This window comes from Biomphalaria glabrata, chromosome 8 (assembly GCF_947242115.1).
Source record: "Biomphalaria glabrata chromosome 8, xgBioGlab47.1, whole genome shotgun sequence".
Classification (NCBI taxonomy): domain Eukaryota; kingdom Metazoa; phylum Mollusca; class Gastropoda; family Planorbidae; genus Biomphalaria; species Biomphalaria glabrata.
Window position 1 is genome coordinate 18865867 of NC_074718.1, and position 7753 is coordinate 18873619.

Consider the following 7753-nt stretch of genomic DNA (forward strand, 5'->3'; position numbering starts at 1 on the left):
ACTTAGGTGACTCTAGCCCCTTGGTCACCATACCGAGGTGCACAGATTGAGCCCACCCAGTAGCGCAAACATCTGCCTACTGTTGAGCAGAAAATAGGTCCTCCCAATCGCGCCTGTGTGACCTGCTCACACAAGGTTTGAGCACATATTTGTAACATATGAAGTCAGCTTCCTCACTATGTCAATTAATGATTGTGGCATTTGTTTGTTGATGAAAAGTGCTCGTGCACCAATGACGACCCTGAACAAGCGATTCACCTGTATTTCATCAGACAGAAAAAAAAAGTAACAGTTTTTTCATCCATAGACTCCAAGAGATGTCTTGGTTCAAGAAGAAACCCAAAGATGTCCACATGGTTTTCCAGCCTTTGGAATCTGTCCTTCATCTCCATATGAAATCTGTCCAGTACTTCTGTCGCAACACGTTTGAATTGCAGCTATATTGACAGTCCGACATCAGAACTCAACTCCACATCAAGTCTTTTCTTTCTTCTGGTTGTTTTATGCTCTTTCGATGGATTCGGTGATCGGTTTCGTCAGTTTCTCATCATTTTGCAGAAAGCATGAAAGGGTTTTAATTTCTTAATCAGCTTCCCGTATATACGTGGGAAGCGTGGTCGAGAGGCCAAGTGCGCTTGAACTTGGCTTGGCTTGGCTACCTAGAAGGGGGCTCGAGGCTCGACACCCGACTCGGGCAGAGTTGTGTTTACTGAGCGCCTAAAGGCAGCACGGAAAACCATGATTACCTCTGATGGAACTGGAAGTTCCGTAGACTTGGGTAGCGTCACCCCCTTTTAGCCAGCCTTAATGACCCCCTTATTGTTTTTCTATTGTTTGTCCATGTGTAAATATTTTATGTTCCCTAAGTATTTTTATTACTACAATATTGTTGGGATAATGGCTTTAGCAAGTTGGCATGTTGCCGATTTTAATTTTTAATGTAGAAGATGGCTGCGTCCTACTCAACGCTCCATGATGGCGGCTTTGTTAAGCCAAATCTAGATTTGTTATTGTTGTCTGGCCCAACTGGTGTTGTGGCATAGACATTAACTTTTACTCATGTATTGCTTTCATTAGCTACAGGCTGGTAGTGAATATTACCTTATGTCTGTATTATTTTGTATGTGTTAGTCTAGATCTAATTCATTATTATTTTGTTATTATGTCTTATGTTTTATGTATTTGGCTATAATTCCTGCCTGTCTGCCAACTGTTTGCAGCAGTTATTACTGTCTTTATTATTACTGCCTAGCTGCCTCCGCATAAACTTGGATAAGACTAAAATTATGCGAGTGGGATATAAGGCAAAGGGTGTCCCCGTCAGACTTGGCGAGTCAAAGCTTGAAGAGCTGGACAAGTTCACGTACCTTGGCAGCATCATAACAAATGATGGAGATGCTTACCATGATGTAGCGTGCCGAATAGGAAAGGCAGGGAGCATTTTCCAAAGGCTGCAGCCTATTTGGACTAGCCAAGCCATTGGACTCGAGACAAAAATACACCTTCTCAACACAATCGTCATTCCAACTGCTACATATGCATGTGAGACATGGAAGTCATCTGTCAAAATTGAGAAAAGACTAAATGTGGCTCAACAGAGATGGCTGAGACGGATTTTGGGAGTCAGTTACACAGACCGGATCTCAAACAAGGAAATCCTTTGCCGAACTGGGAGTCGAACACTTAGTGAGGTTGTGACTGAGCGTCGCATGAGGTTTGCGGGACATGTTCTACGTCAAAATGAATTACGCACACCAAGAGTTGCGATAACATGGAAGCCAAAACGAGGAAAGCGCAAACAGGGACGTCCTCGTATTACCTGGCGACACACCTTCATGGAGGACCTCAGAACAGTGGACACCAGATGGGAAGAGGCTTCAGACATTGCCAGTGACAGATCATTATGGAGACAGCTTGCCGCCCAATGCGCCGAACGGCGCGGGAGGACCTAAGTAAGTAAGTAAGCTGCCAACTGATTACTGTCTTTACGTCTACTGCCTAACTGTGCGGTAGTACTGTCATTATTTTTACTGCCTGTCTGCCAACTGTTTGCCGCAGTTATTACTGCCAACTGTTAGCTGTCGTTATTTCCACTGCCTAGTCAGTGCCTAGCTGCCTTTATTAGTATATTACTGCCACAGTTAAGCTGTCTGCTGTACTGTTGTGTTTAGTTGTTTCTGTAAAGTGTTTTTTTTTTTCATATTCATCTATATTTTTATTACTGTTGTTTTGGTTTCGTGTAAATAAAGTGTATATAAGTTTTGTTTTATAAATTTAGTTTAATTTGTTCTTTTAGTTAGCTAGATTAGTTTAGTTTAGTCTAATTGTGCTGTCTGATTGCTTAGGCGACTCTAGCCCCTTGGTCGCAGACCGAGGTGCACAGATTGGGCCCACCCAGTAGAGCTAGCACCTGCCTACTGTAAAATATTGAATAAATGTGAGCAGCAGATAATAACACAAAAGGCCTCAATCAGCGCCATCCTGACCTGCTCACATATAATATATGGAGTATCATTGGTCAAAAAAGATTATAAGTTTCCCTTCAAGTCCAAAGATTAAAGGAAGACAGTTGTGATGTTTTCGTTTGACCACATTAAGCACGGAACATTGTCTGGTAGAGTGAAGTGGACGACTTCTGTTGTCCCAATCATAGATTAAAACAGACGAAATCAAAATTTATAACAAACGATGGACAAATCAGAAAGAGCTAAATCAATAACGTATCTTCATAGATTATACCATATGTCTTTACACCACATGTCTTAACACTTAACACCGCTAAGAAAGACACAAAGACTTGAAACACACACGCACAAATTAATGAGACAAAATTAAAAAAAAAAAACAATTAATAACAAAACAATTCATACAAAGAAACTTTAAAATGACAATTTATCACAGAAGAGGTCATAACAAATGTATATATCACTGTCTATTTTGTGTGTTCTAGTTTCTTAATGCTTTCTTGAGTTAATGAGTCAAAAAACAAAGGTTGCATATTCTATTAATGGTATCACTTTCTGCGTGAATAACGTCACCTGATCGATCGCATTTCGATGCCTCCTGAACCCGCCCTGTTCAGGAGCAATGAGACCCTTCGTTTCTAGAAACCATGTGAGCCTTCTGTTGACCATGCGTTCGGCCGCCTTCCCGACGTTGGACGTCAACGAAACGGGTCGGTAACTTTCTGCACGGTCCGGGACTTTCCCCTTTTTTAGCCGGGGAACAATCGTTGCCACGCGCCAAGCCTTAGGGAAATCCCCTTGAGTCCAAGTAAGATTGATCAAATCCAACAGTTTCCTTCTGCCAATGGGACAGATGTTTCAACATTTCGTTGTTGATACCATCTGGCCCCGGTGCCTTGCGCAAAGTGCAATATCTAGCTCTCCGTGGGTAAAAGAGTTAATGAATGTGCTCGTCTCGTCCTCACCATAGACTGCGTTTCGCTTTGGCCTTCCTTATGCCGTCTAGAGCTTTCGACACTCTCACCCGACTTAGAGATGGCCGCGAAAGCACGGTTTAGAGCGTCCGACCTTTTACAGTCAGTGACCACCATGCCTTGAGCCGTTTTGCAGGGGTGCAGCTGCTTTTGGTTCTTTCACCCTAGTTAGGTTGTTGAGAAGTTTCCATGCCTGTCGTCCAGGTTAGCACATGTCTTGGCCCATTTTTGTCTCGTACCCTCCGCAATGGCTTCCTTCACCTCCGCCGTTAGCTTGTTGTAAGACAAGTGATAAAATCATAGCGTATTGAGAAAGCTAACAACTAAATAAAAACAATTGGTAAAAATATTTCTAATCGCACAGATTTATAATGTTATTGTCTAATATAAAAAAGTATCTTTTAAAAAAGGTTTTGTTGTTTTTTTTCTTCTTCTTGTTCTGTACATTATGTAACTGTCTGCAAATAATCTGATTTTTGTTTGAACAAATTCCATTCGGTGATTCATTTATGTAACTCAGAAATAATAGTGCACATGACTGTTGATTTAGAGCCATTTATTATTACAATTTGTTCTCTCGGGAAAACACCGAATCCATTGATGTAATGAATGATTTTTCTAAGGCTTTTGACAAAGTCCACCAATATAGTTTGCTTAAAAAATTAAAATATTTCGGCATTAATGGTTCACTGCATCAGTGGATTAAAGATTTTCTGATAGGGAGAGAACAAACTGTAATAATAAATGGCTCTAAATCAACACCGATAACAGTAAACTCAGGTGTACCTCAAGGAACAGTCTTGGGTCCACTACTATTTTTAATTTACATAAATGATTTACCAAATTGCATTAGTTCAGGAACAAAAGTCAGATTATTTGCAGACGATTGCATAATATATAGAACAATAAAAACAACACAGGACACAGATATTTTACAAAGAGAATTAAATGAATTACAGAAATGGGAATCAAATTGGAGCATGTCTTTCCACCCAGAAAAATGTCAGTTGTTAAGAGTAACAAAAAAACTAAAACAAGTTAATTCCACTTATCTTATTCATGGCAAACCAGTAACACAGACTAAAAACGCAAAATACCTAGGTGTTATAATAAATAAAAAACTGTCATGGAATCCACATATTGATAAAACTACAAAAAATCAAACAAAGCATTAGGATTTATTAAAAGAAATTTCTATAAATCAAATAAGAACATAAAACTAAAATGTTATTTAACCTTGGTTATGCCAATAATAGAATATGCATCCTTCGTTTGGGACCCCTCAACTCAAGAAAACATTAAAAAACTGGAACAAACACAAAATAGAGCAGAGAGATTCATAACAAACGAATATTCACATTTGACTAGAGTAACACCTTTAGTAAAATCACTAAATTTAGAAAACCTTCAGGACAGAAGGCTCAAAAGTAAAGTAGCAATTATACATAAAACACTGAACCATAATCTTCAAATACAAAAACAAAATTTAATAAAATACTCTGAAAGACACAAAGATAAAGGCACATTCCTCGTCCCATATGCTAGGACAAATTTGTACAAACACTCCTTCTTCCCTAGTGCTATTAGAGCATGGAATGGGTTGCCTGAGCTAGCCAGGAAAACCAGTGACTTGGCTGAATTTAAGTCATTGGTTAATATGCATGACTAAATGCATGACGCGTAGGACGTAATCATCTTCTTTTTTTGAAGTAACGTCTGTATTATATAAGATAAGATAAGAACCAGCAATGCTAAACAGTGGCGTAACTAAGGGGTGGGGGGGGGTGGGGGGGGGGAGAAATTTAAAATCCCCCCGGGCCCCCACCTAGGGGGGGCCCCCAGGGGGCCCCCAAATGGGTGTCCGAAATTTATTTATAAATACATAAATTAATATATTTGATTGACAAATAGTGTCAACGGGTGTCTTTTTTTAATAAACATTTATGGATTAAATTTATCACAAAGACTAAACCTAGATCTAGGTCTAATAGTACGTTGACATTTTAAAAATATTGTTTGCCACAGAGATCAAAGTTTTTTTAAAAATTGGTCTTCCATTTTAAACTTTGTTGCCACGAATAAAACTGCATGATATACAGCGAATTCCAGGTATCTTGTTACCTTTACTAATAATAGATCTAAATGGCGAGTATTATATGGCTACACTAATTAACCTTAAAGCAAAATTTACAGAATCGAGTATAACAGATCTAAAAGTTATTCTTAATAATGCTAAAATTGTCTATTATTCGGGTTTGGCGTCTATAATTTCAGAATTAAACTTCACACTCGAGTTATTACCCCTTTATTCATCTTTCCTCAATCCAATGGAAACTCTCTTTTTATTTACATCTAATTCTTTTGCTTTCGCACAAAACATAAACAAAAAATTATGACGTAATATCATATAATATTAATACATCCTTCCTATTGAAGTTATTATCACACCCTTCCTTTTAAATTTCCTAAGAGGGATATCAACTAACAGGGCCGGCCCTAGCATTTGCGGGGCCCTATGCGAAACGGATCGCGCGGGGCCTAGTCTGAGTAGGGATAAGCATAATGTCAAAATTATTTTTTTTGAATTAGAAAATAGGCCTACTTTCGTCTTTGCAATACATTTTTATCAATTGAAAGCTCGCAATGCCACTTTTTATTTATTGGTACCCTAAAATGTCAATTTCGTCTATTTTTCAGGATATTTGAATAAATTCAAAAAAAGTTCAGTCTTTATCGTATATTTTGCCTTTTCATGAGATTTCCTGGAGGCTCTGAAAAATCAGGAGATCGCGAAAACCCTGTTATTTTATATACGTTATAATTGTTTAATTTAATAATGTACACTTGGAATTAGCGCGGGGCCTATGAAAGCGCGGCGCCCACTGCGACCGGCACTGTCTACTAGGAACTTTAACAATTCGTCCACTTCTGGTTGTCTTGACTGGCACAACAAGTTCTCTAGACGTTGGTCTATAACTGTCTGTTTCGTTTGTTCCAACAGTTTGCAGTTCATTGTCTTCATCGGTATCATAGTACCCAGAGATGTCTTCATCGAAACTTTTATTCAAAAAGCGTTGATTTCTTCTGTATGTTTTTCCATCGTTTGTCTTTATGATGTAAGATCTGGGTGCTGAATGTTTTTTTTATGACAACTGCCATGTTTGACCTAGACGAACTCTCCGACAGAATAATCTTTAGGTAGTCTTGCTTTGGCATCGTATTTCACTTTACTTTTCATCTGTCGTTCGTTGAGTAATGTCTCTGCATTTTCAGCTACCGATGGTTTCAATAATTTGTGATCAGTTGGAATGATTCCCTGAGTCTTCTACTCGTCAGCAGTTGTGATGGTGAATACGGCAGTCCACTTATCGGAGTATTTATATACTCGAGCATAACGAGATATGGATCTTTCCCACTTTTGTATACTCTGAATCCTTTTGCTTGCGCACAAAACATAAACAACCAACAATGACGTAATGCCATATAATATTAGCACAGAATCTTCTTCATGCAGTGGAAAATTAAGATTGTTTTGCCTATCTGGAATTCTGGTCAAAGCTCCTGCGCCCAATTAATATAGTTCGGAAGAAAGTACAAAAGTCTGGACTGCATATACAGAAAGATGCTAAAGAAATTAGTACCCTTTCATGCTTTCTGCAAAATGATGAGAAACTGACAAAAACCCAATCCATCGAAAAAGCAAAAGAAGGTAGTGAATACTATGGGTTCCCTGTAATCAAAACAACCAGAAGAAAGAAAAGACTTGATGGGAAGTTGAGTTCTAATGTAGGACTTTCAATAGAACTGCAATTCAAACGTGTTGAGACAGAAGTGCTGGATAGATTTCATATGGAGATGAAGGGCAGATTCCAAAGACTGGAAAGAAAATGGATACCTTTGGGTTTTTTCTTGATTCAAGACACCTGTTAGAAGACACGCTTGTGACAAACTGTGCTACTTTTCCTGTTTGTATGATGAAATAAATGGAAAATCGCTTTTTCAATGATGTCATTGATGCACGAGCACTTTTCATCAACAAACAGTAATAAAATCACCAATAGACATATTGAAAAAACAGGCTTCATATGGGAATTACGTGTGCTCAGACTTTGCAACCTCCTCCGAATACCGCTAACTCAGGCCACTTCCATTACGTCATGTGAGAGATCATTCTCAAAGCTCAAGCTCATCAAAAAGTATCTCAGAGCACAATGACGCAAGAAAGGCTTATCATGGTTTTAATGTCAGTGAAATCACAAATACTAGAAAGTATCGATGTAGTTGATGTTATAGATGTCTTTGCTGCACAGAATG